Source organism: Bombyx mori, chromosome 14 (assembly GCF_030269925.1).
Source record: "Bombyx mori chromosome 14, ASM3026992v2".
Lineage (NCBI taxonomy): Eukaryota > Metazoa > Arthropoda > Insecta > Lepidoptera > Bombycidae > Bombyx > Bombyx mori.
Window position 1 is genome coordinate 1,358,811 of NC_085120.1, and position 13,185 is coordinate 1,371,995.

Sequence of the window (13,185 nt, forward strand, 5' to 3'; positions counted from 1 at the left end):
ATGTCTCTTGTTTTCTCTGCCAACAATGCTCCAGCTTGACTGGTGGATAAGCTCACGGCGCCCATCCTGTGAGAATTTCCTAACATCTGTCCTAGCAAGAGCAGTGATTCACTGAAACAAACTATCACAGGATCTCTCTCGGGAACTCAGTGGATTGTTTTTTTTTTTCGCTCCGGGGGCGGACCTTCTACGAGGTCCCCGCGCCTAGGGACTTAGGAAGAAATTTAGAACCCTACCCACTAAACGACTCCCCTTTAATTTTTGCACCCGACGTCTGATCTCCGACCAGGGTGAAAATCCGGTCAGAATGGGGGGGTCCCACGGGTAGCACTACCACCAGATTCACGGCGCCCTTCGATCAACAATAGTAACTAGATTTCGGGTCAGTGCATAAAATCCGTCTCGTCAAATAACAGCGCACTTGAAATGTGAGCTCTTATTTTGTTTAGTTCACTTCAAACACAGCCAATGTCAACCCGTCTCACAATACCGCAGTGTGTATTCAAAAGTTGCAAAAATAAGGCCCGAAAAAGCAATTTAACGGCCGGAATATCTTACTTTCGGTAAGTACATGAAGTATAAACTATATTGTAAGCTTTAAACTTATAAATAATATTAAATTTTGAACAAAATTACCGATTTTTAACCACCGCTACAAATGTTGGCCAAGGCTCGGCCAACACATGGACAAACTTTTGCTTAACAGAACAGTAAATGCATGGAGTAGATTTGTGTTGTAATAATTTTTTAAAATTTGTTAGCAGCACTTCGAAATTAGTTGGTTAAAATTGGTTAATGCTGCTTTTGTGTCTGTTTGTTAGACTCTCATTAGATACTTAGCTTTCCATTTTTATTTTAGCTTTCCTAGCAATCACGTGTGCAGAATGGATCTCGATTGTCGCCAGAGAAACAAGAGATGACTTTTATAAGCCAGCTAAGATCTCCGCTTATTGACACTGGACATCTTTGCCTTCCGTGCTCACGGCTACTGAAACGTGGCCGAAACATTGTAATAAAAATACCACGCTTGAAACCGTTTAAACGTTGTTTTATTATGTGCACTGGTCGCGAAAACTTAAAAATATATATTACACAAAAACGTAACGCTAATAAAATAATAAGTAATGTATAGATACTAACAAACATACATTTCCAAAACATAAAAAGTAAACAACTAAACTTTTACTTTAATTCATTAATAAATTATTTTAGTGTTAAGCGCGACTCCCTTACCTCCTGTAGTAAATACAAATCGGCATTTCAAGAAGCAAAAATAAATAAAGCAAAACGATGTTAGTTCTCAGAGCAATTAAGGAAAAAGTTACTTTATTTGTTGCTATTTAAGATTGATTTAACATTAAAAGTTGTTTAAAATATGTCTTTTTATTGGTAAGTGACAGGAGTAATTTATTGCTTTGCTCGTTTTATGTGACGAATGATCGTAAGTATTAGATAATGTTTTGGAGATTTGTGACTTTATTACTAGGTGCCATAGTTGTTATTAGTTTGAACGTAAAAGTGTTTCAAAACTTTTTTCTCCGTTTGTTAGTAAACGAATGTAGCTATATAAGTATATATTCACGCGGACAGTTTTTGCTTTAATTTTGTACGTATCCCTTTATCTAGTTACTATTGTTGATCGAAGACGGCGCCACAGCGGTTTGTGTCTTTAGGCCAAGTTGCACCACGTGCTACTATATAATTACACGTGCATTTTTTTCTATCAGCCCACAGACGCCCACTGCTGGACATAGGAGTCCCCAAAGCTTCGCCACAAAGATCAGTCCTATTCGGTACATATCCCTGAACAAACTATACTAAAGCAAATGATTGAATGCCAGACTCTAGCAAACGTAACTTGAACATAAACTATGTGAACGTGATATCTTATTAAAACATTTACAGAGTGCACTTTGATCCGTTATTCTACCGTGGCGTATTAAGGCGTAACAACAGCGACAGACACGCAACAGGTAACCAACATATACTTCTATTGGGATCCAATCGAACATATGTCAAACGCCACTCGATCGCTTCATTACTGTTACTGCTTACTCCGAATTGAAAACCTGATAATAGTCAGCATTTATGTGAAATGAATTTTGTGTTTATGACATATCTGTTACAATCTCGTACCTGTTTTCAATAGGAGAATTATAACAAAGGAGAATTATATCTTGGGACATTTAAATGGAACTCATTGTAGTACCTCTACCTTTGTAGAACCTCTGGGTCTGCGAAGGGACTTTGGTTCCCTCTGTATTTTGTACCGTATGTTCCATGGGGAGTGCTCTGAGGAATTGTTTGAGATGAACCCCTCATCTCCTTTTTATCATCGCACATCCCGCCATCGGAGCAGAGTTCATCCATATTATCTGGAACCGCTGCGTTCATCGACAGTGCGTTTCCAGAGGTCTTTTTTGCCACGTACCATCCGGCTATGGAATGAGCTCCCCTCCACGGTGTTTCCCGAGCGCTATGACATATCCTTCTTTAAAAGAGGCTTGTGGAGAGTATTAAGCGGTAGGCAGCGGATTGGCTCTGCCCCTGGCATTGCTGAAGTCCATGGCCGACCGTAACCACTCACTATCAGGTGGTCCGCATGCTCGTCTGCCTACAAGGGCAATAAAAAAAAGTAGTAAACATGATTTGGTTAGGTATCGCGTGGTCTCGTTTCCAGCAATTGCTTATCGAATGTGTGCTAGCCGATATTACCGAAAAAAAACATTGTACATAATATTTTCGATCGCTCATATCACGTTAGTCGTATTCCGTAGATTCAACGTTCCTCAAAGGCAGACTTCCTTTTTGATGCCCGATTTCATTCCTTTGAGAATATATTTCTGTCTGAGCATAAAAATTTCTGTGCACACACGATATTTCTTACGATTCTTTGTTTTTTTTTTTTGGATACGTCGAAATATCCTTTGATTTTGTGATATTTTTCTTGTAACTTGTTCCGCGTTCAATTGTTTCCGTTTCGGGTATTTACAGAAATAAATGTATTACCCTTCATATATACGAGTACATATAACTATTTAATATAGATATTAAAAATGTCGTATGTTCTATTGCTACTTTTAGTGAACCTTAAAGAGTAGGTTCGTCGATTATTTATTCGTCTTTAATTCTAACCAAACAATCTCGATCTTGCTCACTGCGAGTCGCAGACATAATTAAAACTACTATTACGATTTAAGATTGATAAAATTTATATTTAATACGTGGCAGACAACCAATGAGGATCTCCGGTCATCGTTCTCGTCGAACCCGTCGCTCTCAACTCAACTCAAGGGCTCGACGAGTAAATAAACCCACAGACGCAGTCTGAGTATACAAGTAGGTAAGCTCACGAGGCTCAAACCTGATGATGTTGCTATTTAAAAGTCGTCCTGGCCTAAAGGATAAGACGTCCGGTGCATTCATATCTAGCGATGCACCGGCGTTCGAATCTCAGGCGGGTACCCATTTTTCTAATGAAATACGTACTTAACAAATGTTCACGACTGACTTCCACGGTGAAGGAATAACATCGTGTAATAAAAATCAAACCCGCAAAATTATAATTTGCGTATTCACTAGTGGTAGGACCTCTTGTGAGTCCGCACGGGTAGGTACCACCACCCCGCCTATTTCTGCCGTGAAGCAGTAATGCGTTTCGGTTTGAAGGGTGGGGTAGCCGTTGTAACTATACTGAGACCTTAGAACTTATATCTCAAGGTGGTTGGCGCATTTACGTTGTAGATGTCTATGGGCTCCAGTAATCACTTACCACCGGGTGGCCTGTGAGCTCGTCCACCCATCTAAGCAATAAAAAAAAATATTACAGGCCCTAGCAAGAGCAGTGCTTCGCATAATCTACCAGCGGATCGGAATTGCGACTCACGGAGAAGATCCGGCAAAAAACTCAATGGGCTCTAATTCTATTCTAGTCATGGGTATTCTGAAAAAAGAAAACGTGTTCACATTCAATTGGCTCACGTTTCAGATTCATACATTTTCCAAAGTCGAACTAGCGTCAGTCAGGCGAAGGAACGCCCAAAATAAAAGCACTCAACAAGTAATGATTAAAACGATCAGAAGTACACACTCCCAGTTAATAACCAACACGTGAGTAATACTTAGAACTATGAAGGGATAGTCAAGAGAGATATTGTGAAATACGAGAAACTTTTCTACTATGCTATTTTAAGTCATAAAAAACGACGCACATCATAGTTTTATAACAACTTTGTTTTATGCGATTGCTTTATAGCTGTCCCACAGACAAACGCAGGCTTCTCTCTTCATAGATCAGGGAACTCTTGAATTCAGGTTTACCTTGGGTTTTTTGACGTGACAACGTCTTATAATTCGATGGAGCCGGCTGCACGCACGAAAAAACATGACTCATGCGGCGTTACCTCGCTCTGAGGCGTTCCATTTAAGGCATTTTAAGGCTTGAATTGCAAGCGAGAGCGCGCAACGAGCGACAAAGAGGCACAATCGGCCTCCGCGTTCGGCAGCGTTCGACATCTGTCTCTCTCCTACTTGAGTGAGCGATGCATCCGCGCGGACAGCTGCTATACAATAATACATTTACATGTTTTCGTCAAGTATGAAGTTCAGTGAAAAGTGAATGTGGTGTCAATTGTTTATAGTACCAACGATAATTGCGATAATTGAAAAATGAAACCATTCCATCAGTATTTTATTATGACGTTGTCACGTTCAACTATCATCAGTGAACCGACTTTACAGACAACCGATTTTTTTTTCAAAACATATGGACAAAATTAAAGAAAAAAGCAGTAATGCCTTTCGGTTTGAAGCGTGGGGCTACCGTTATACTGTAAAAACTGAGACTTTAGTACTCATATCTCTGGGTGGGTGATGGCATTTACGTTGTAGATGTCTATGCCGATAACCATTTAACACCAGGTGAACCGTGAGCTCATCCACCCATCTAAGCAATAAAAAAAACGGAACTACGTCGGTGTAAATTCGTAAATCGGTGTTGATGATACTGTAAAAATAATTTTAATTAAACTGTAATTTTGTAAACAGAATTGTTGATTCTTTTTTTTTACATTAACATTTTACGCAATAGTGACCATAATAATGTTTAGGGTCTCAGAATACAGAATCACATGACTTATTAACTGACAAAACGCATCACGTGCTTCTTCATCATCATCTTAACGTTTTAATTAATTTTCAAATCATGAAATCCAATTAACGTGAACACTATAAATTCTAATCAGAAACTTCTGGTTTACGGCTCCATTGCGTGGCCCACGTACCCGCAATAAACCAACACAATGGTCTCATCGGTGCTACAATAACTTCACAGCGCTCCGTGTAAATGGTATTCCTCAATCGGCAACTGAATTATTTACTAACAATTTTGGGAATAACGACGAAGGGAAGATCTTCCACCGAGCGGGTGATATTGCTCGGTAGACCAACGGTCCAAATGTTTTTTTTTCCTACTTAAACTTATAGCCTTGAGAGGCTTGAGAGGCTAGCGTAACCTCAACTAGTAGGTGAGCTCACGGGACTCAAACCTGACGACGTTGCTTACACGAACCCTAGCAAGAGCCGTGCTTCGCAGAATCTACCACCGGATCGGAAACGCGACCCACTGAGAAGATCCGGCGAGAAACTCAGTGGGCTGTGTCTGAGGGTTAATTTACTCGTCAAGCCCTTCGTCGCAAGCGACGGGTTCGACGAGAACGATGACCGATCCGAATGTTGTTATTCGGACTTGTATATATGCAAGCTTATCTTGAAAATGTCGTAAGCGAGATTCAGGCATCTGTCAAATATCTTGTGTTGTATGATGCCACACGATATTCCAGATTCTGGTCATGGTTTTTCATCGTCATATCACGCCACAAAGATAGGTAAAATAGGTAACATCTACAAGGTAAATGTGGCCACCCACCTTGAGATAATAGTTCTAAGGTCTCAGTTTTTACAATAAAACGGCTGCCCCACCCTTCAAATCGAAACACGTGATATGTAATTGTAATTTGTAATATCGTTCGTAAAATGTAATGAACCACGAATAAGCTCATCGGATATAATCCTTTTGCTGGTACACAGAAGCACATACGGTCCAACAGATATCCACTCCACTCAACACCTCGCGAATAAATTAAGCCCAAACGTTTTTTATGGGATGCCGGGTTTGGTTTTGGCCCGTGTGTTTGTATGAAACGGCTATCTCTTATACCCTATAGTAAATTACCTCATTCTACCTCACTTCCGACTACCGTAAAATTATTTCCGAACGTATTACAGTGACAGTGAATAAATACTCTCCGGTTAACTTTGAATAATACTGTTGATTCATCCACAGAAGCAATTACCACCACCTCTTTAATAACATTCTCTGTCCAAAATTTCACATGTTCCCTGCCACTAAATTCGGCTTTTCTGAGGGTAAGACAACTCGCTAGCACATACGGGTGGGTTCTGCCTATGTCTAAAGAATTTCTATCGTGAATACATTATTATTCCAGTTTGTAGGGTAGGACAGTCGTATCAAAGATATTGAGGCTAAAATCTGATAACCCAAAGTTGATGTTACCATGCATTCAGATGATTTCTATTCCTTTCTATTCTATTTCTCTCCTTCTATTCACTATTACCATCATGTGAGATATGATAGCCAATCATATACGTCTGTCTAGGCTTTATTGTTATTACCATGTTCTTGAGTATTGTAAAAATGTAAATTGTAAAAACTTAAATTTCCGAAATATATTATAGCTATTATAGTCATAGTGTTTCACGATTGCTCAAGACACTCCACGCCTTCCACGAGGATCTCGAGTAGCATTAATTGTGTTCGTAAGTCAATATCTGCTGCGAGCCGATAATTCACGTGTGCCAACAAAAAAATAATATCCACAAATCGTCATTAGCAAAACTAAAGCACTAAAACCCTTCCAGGACCCGGATGAAAGGATTTAGAAGACCGAAACGCACGGACGACCCAAAAGTTATTTTTACTATCGCAATAAACCGGTACCTCATAAATTGATATCTTTCTTCGGTGGTCACATTCCCCGGGGTGGGGCTTGTGTTCCTCAACTTTTATGGGTTTAGCTTAGGATTTGAGGCTGGGTTATGCTATTCTTGCGGCAGGTGGAATTTGGCGTCGTTCGTGTATTTTAGTTGGATAGCACTGGGTGTTTACTGCATTTCGTTTAGAACTTTCTAGAGCGAATTAATTACTGATTCCCGAGCGACAGTAGGATACGGCCCGGCTAATTTATTCTACAAGCTTGCCAGTGCGTTCAAGCGACTGTTTTTTACGTACTCCAGTCATTTTCTACCTGATATACGAACTTCTACTGTGACTTCTTTCACAATCACAATTTACCATTTTACATGTACTCAAAAATATGACTTTTACGGTGACATGCCCATCGACACTTCACAGGTTCGAATTCACGTAAAAATTTCAGCGGATGCCATTGATACAATTGGAGTTCAAGAGTTCTCAGACATATGAAGCGATGCTAATGCGTCCTCGAAAGTTATTTAGCTACAGGAACAATCCATCATTGGTGGAACCTAGGCTCGTCGGACTTCGATAGCATTAAATTCAGATTCTGCACGTACCAATGAAGATGATTGACGTTTGAATAGAATTGAATAATTTTCCACCCGAAGTTACAGAGAGATTTCTTTAACGCGCAAATTATCTCGGATATCCTTGGATTCCCTGCGACCTTGTCCGAGTTATTCCCGGTATCGATGTTAGGCATTCAATTCCGCGAGGTGTCGTCCTATTGACGATAACGAGGCATCTCCGATAACAAGCATTTTATACGCTTGTGTCGTGTCATGTTATATGATGAGATGAGACAATATATGCCATTGTAATTCTGAAGCGAAGCTATGTCGATGATGGCGCATAGGCGAAAAAAAACTTTAAGGCTTTTTTCTTTAATTTCTTATTTAATTTTATAAATTTCAATGAACAAGTTATATTTAATTTAAGTATTGTGTCTTTGGACCGTCATTTCTTTAGTTGAATTAAATTCTTGTAGAATGGGACACATAAACCCGCCGCATATAAGGTTATTAATTACGCAAAATTTCAGCCGAGTCCACGGTCCATCGAGAGTCGAACTATATTGAGACCTTAGAGCTCGAGTTTTCAGATGGGTGGCGGCATTTACGTTGTAGATGTCAATGGGCTCCGGTAACCACTTAACACCAGGTGGGCTATGGTGAGCTCGTCCATCCATATAGGCAAAAAAAAAAAGAATTCTTAAGTGATATAAATATCGATGGAGGCATTGGTATGGCAATTGCTATGGTTATTGGTGAATGTTCTCAGGTCTGGCGACGACTGTCGCGATGTCAGAACTAAAATAAAGGCGATATAGATAAATAAAACGATACTCAAATAATTTTTTTAAGCATTCACCTTGAGAGCACCAAAGTCGCGACTACTATGATCCGGTGGTTGATATATTCATGATGTAACTGCCTTTGAATTCGCCTGGCTTTTCCGCTGAAGCTGGACGGACAAGCCGGTCTGGTCTAGTTTTTTTTTTTATTGCCCTTGTAGGCAGACGAGCATACGGCCCACCTGATGGTAAGTGGTTACCGGCGCTCATGGACGTCAGCAATGCCAGGGGCAGAGCCAAACCGCTGCCTACCGTTTAATACTCCACAGGCCTTGTTTGAAGAAGGACATTTTCTATTTTTTAGTTGGATTTTCTATAAAAGCGTATTTTTTTAGTTTTTTTAAACTATTATTTATTTAACTATTGATTGTTTATCGTATTTCTTAACATGAACATTCAAATTTTGTTTGTATTTGTTACAGATGTGAGCTGCTTCTCGTGTTGCCGAATCATTAAGGAGCATAATTATTAGGTAATGCTCTCATTTAATGATCGTTGATTTAATAGAGAAGCGCTCAGTACACTTTAGTGCGTATCGTAAAGTAGCGTATTGCAAACTGAATTGGTACATAAAACGGCAAATTGATAGAAAGTATTTATCACTACAAAAGGTTCGGATGCTGAAATAACAGACAACGCGACAGCAATAACGTTAAACATATAGTACTGGTACATACATATAGTACATTTTTACTGGTGGTAGGACCTCTTGTGAGTCCGCGCGGGTGGGTACCACCACCCCGCCTATTTCTGCCGTGAAGCAGTAATGCGTTTCGGTTTGAAGGGTGGGGCAGCCGTTGTAACTATACTGAGACCTTAGAACTTATATTATCTCAAGGTGGGTGGCGCATTTACATTGTAGATGTCTATGGGCTCCAGTAACCACTTAACACCAGGTGGGCTGTGAGATCGTCCACCCATCTAAGCAATAAAAATAAAAATACTAGTGGTCCCGCAGTAGTCGAAATTCGACTATAATTAATTGGAATTGTAAGTTTGTACACTATTATGATTCTATTTTCAAAAACTATTATACTTCTAATAATCACAAATTTCGCCAAGAATACACTATAGAAAAATATTAATAAAGACAAACAATATTTAATCTATTCTCAATTTGCCCACAGACGTCAAGAACAAAAGTTTGACAATAAATAAATAGTATGCATGCGTGTGTGCGTCAAATACATGGTATGTAGTCTGTGTAATGTTTTCTTTATAGAATTAAAGTATCTTTTATGCATTATTTAAAAAAAATATTAGCATTGTGCACTTCTTCTCTATATTTTCTATAAGTGTGGGAAATTTCATACTCCTCCGTCCGCGCAATTTTCGTAAAAAGGGATACAAAGTTTTTTCTTCACGTATTAATATATAGATAACATATAATATGACATATAGTATATAGCTCAGAGCACAACAAAATCGCGCACCATACATTGTTAAGGACACGTTCACACTGTACTGTACTAGATCCAATAACCCTTGCATTTGACGCCTTCAGCTCTAACATTAGGAGCAGGCTTAGGGACCCCGGTAAACTTACTCGTTGAACTCGACAAAGAGGTCGACGTGCAACCTAACCCATGCATCAGCCCGCTGAGTTGCTCGCCGCATCTTCTTGCCGGGTCCCGTTCCGATCCGGTGGTAGATTCATCCGCGAAGCAGCTGTTCTTGAGTTGTTAGGTCTCCTTCGGAGGCGCTCGGGTAGCTGTTAGCAAATCCCATCCCTCTTAGCTGAGCCTTTGCTCGCCCACCTGCCCAGGCGAAACTAGAAAAACTTCCAGGCCACCAGTAATCCTTCAATCATAAAAAAAACTGTACTGTACTATACATCATTGGCTAAGTATACGCTGCTCTCCGCGGATATCGCACCGTCTCCTTCGAGGCGGCGTGTGTGTTGGCGGGGACGCCGCCATGGGAGCTGGAGGCGGAGTCGCTCGCTGCCGACTATCGGTGGCGCAGCGAGCTTCGTGCTCGGGGCGTGGCGCGTCTCCCCGAAAGTGAGCTACGGGCGCGGAAGGCCCATTCTCGGCGGTCCGTGCTCGAGTCGTGATCGAGGCGATTGGCCAACCCCACGTGGGGGCTACGGACCGTCGAGGCGGTTTACCCGGTCTTTGATGACTGGGTGAGTCGTGGCGAAGGACGTCTCACCTTTCGTCTGGTGCAGGTGCTGACCGGGCACGGATGCTTCGGGAAGTACCTGCGCCGGATAGGAGCTGAGCCGACGACGAGGTGTCACCATTGTGGACACGACCTGGACACGGCGGAGCATACGCTCGCTGTCTGCCCCGCGTGGGAGGTGCAGCGCCGTGTCCTGGTCGCAAAGATAGGACCTGACTTGTCGCTGCCTGGCGTCGTGGCGTCGATGCTTGGCAGCGATGAGTCATGGAAGGCTATGCTCGACTTCTGCGAGTGCACCATCTCGCAGAAGGAGGCGGCGGGCCGAGTGAGGGAAAGCTCTCCTCACTACGCAGAAACCCGCCGCCGCCGAGCAGGGGGTCGGGACCGGGGTCGTATCCGTGACCTGGCCCCCTAAGAGCTAGGGGTCCCACCCGTTTTGTGCGGGGAGAGACCCAGACGTGGGGTGGCGTGCTTTGCACGCTCACCCGCAATAGGAAGCCGGGTGATGGTAGACCGCATGAATAGCCCCGACTGGGCTCCGGCCCGGTCCGAGGTAGGGCGCCGGTTGTGAGCGGCAGGAGTTTTTAGTGAGGTTCAACTCCCACATACCCCACCTGCCGCGCGGGTGGGGATCCGGCGATTTTCTCCTGTGGAAAAAAAAAAGTATACGCTGCTATACTGTATATGGCACTATAGTATAGCATAGTCAGAACGCAGCTTAATAATTCTCAACTCTGTTCATCTCAATATCTGACAGGCGCGGGGTGAAAGTCAAAAAGCATAAACAGTACAATGCTACGTGTTACGAGCTCAACGAAGCGTATATACCGCTAAATCTGTTCACACTTCGTATAAATGTTCTGATGAAAAGCAGCCGAGATCTCTTAGTGAGGAGTGGAAGACAAATGTCGGCAATGACTCGCCACTTTCTTATTGAGGTATTTGGGTATCCTAGGATTTTATGAGTACGCTAGTCGACCTGAAAGTACACATTACTGTAAACAAATATATAATACAATTTTAGTGTTATTAAATATTTCAGCTGTAGTAACTTTCATATTTCAAAACATATTTTTTGTTATTAGAGGTACTTACTACATAATATTGATAAGCAATGCTGTTGTTTTTGGAATTACAGAAAATTGTGTATGTTTTTTTTTAAAATACGTTATTATGAATACGTTTTTATTAGCTTCAGACGTATGTATGTTAGTATGTAACGGAATCTTTGAACATAATTTTGACCCCCTTCAAAACGTCGGATTAACTCGAAATTTGGTATACTTATTAAGGACCGATGACAATTGAATACTTTAAAAAAATTGAAAAAAAGATGTTGAAAAAATTGAAATTCAATTAAAAAATTAAAAATAAATAATACGCTTTTTTACAATAAAATCATTTTTTCTCTTACACTATTTTTAATTCAAATTTATTAAAATTTATTTTCTAATTTTTAGTTGAATTTTCTATAAAAGTGTATTTTGTTAGTTTTTTTAAACTATTTTTTTTTTTTTTGCATAGATGGGTGTACGAACTCGTGACCCTACTGGTGTGAAGTGATTACCGGAGCCCATAGACATCTACAGCATAAATGTCGCCACCGACCTTGAGGCATGAGTTCTAAGGACTCAATTTTTACAGTACAACGGGTGCCCCATCCTTTATCCCGAACCGCATTACTGCTTCACGACAAAATCTCATCAGAATCACGCCATTTCAATAGTCTTACGTTAAAAATGGACAAGGGTAGTTGTATAAACCCCTGCGGGTTCACAAGACGCCATGCAACCAGTTGAGAGATAAATCGCCATCAGGCAATCCTTCACCCAATCCAATTCCGTTCGCCATATTGTCTTATATGTTCCACACTCTCATTCAAACCATAAAAAAAACAGATAATACTGCAAAGTTCTTTGTTTTTTTATTTTTTTTATTATTAGGCACACAATACACATCACAAGCTAAAAATATACATAAAAAAACACAAGTAAAATGACAAAATCTGGCTTGCAACATAAGCCATGTGCGCACGACTAAGCAAGACAAAGTGCTGAATTTGTACACAATGTTTCTTACAACTATACGACAAAATAACACGATAAGGAAAACTAATCCAACTTATAATGTCATAATCGATCTAGCTACGATTTATTTTCAGAAAATGTTGTTTTATTCGTGTTTTCAATAATCAACTCTTCCCGACATCTATTGGCGAATAATAATACTATTTTTCTTAATTGAGGGCAACTAACCGCTTTAAAGACACAACAAGATGACGTTATCAAAAAAAAAACGAGCAAAGCTCGGTCATCATCTGGTATACATTAAACAATTACACTACTAACCTACAAGTAAAAATGTCCAACTCAGTTGAGGACTTTGTCAGTTCGTTATAGGTGCGACATATTTGGGTAATCTATACTAATATATAAATCTACTGTGGTTTTATGGATGTTCCGTTATAACTACTGAACCATGTATCCGATTGACTTGAAACTTGTATCCATGTAGAAAATACATGTACTTAATGGATAGGCTAATATTTATATGAGTGTTGGACTCCCTAATAATAATGACAAAAAAATAATAATGTTAATTTTAAATGTCCAGCGAAGCGGGCGAGTACTGCTAGTTGGATTATAATACG

General features: G+C 40.5%; 1 protein-coding gene and 1 long non-coding RNA gene across 3 annotated transcripts in view; both read left to right on the top strand.

Moving 5' to 3' along the window:
• The window catches only part of LOC101739490 (uncharacterized), a 250,911-nt gene that overhangs the window by 150,405 nt on the left and 87,321 nt on the right, over window positions 1–13,185 (top strand). For both annotated transcript variants that reach the window (XM_062672000.1, XM_038015378.2), the window contains exon 2: window positions 8,834–8,883. The gene's annotated coding sequence lies outside the window, so the exon portion shown is untranslated. The remainder of the gene's footprint in view (window positions 1–8,833; window positions 8,884–13,185) is intronic.
• Window positions 351–1,042, top strand: LOC134200134 (uncharacterized). Its single transcript, XR_009974912.1, has 2 exons — window positions 351–563; window positions 860–1,042. It is a non-coding gene; the product is annotated as an uncharacterized LOC134200134 (long non-coding RNA).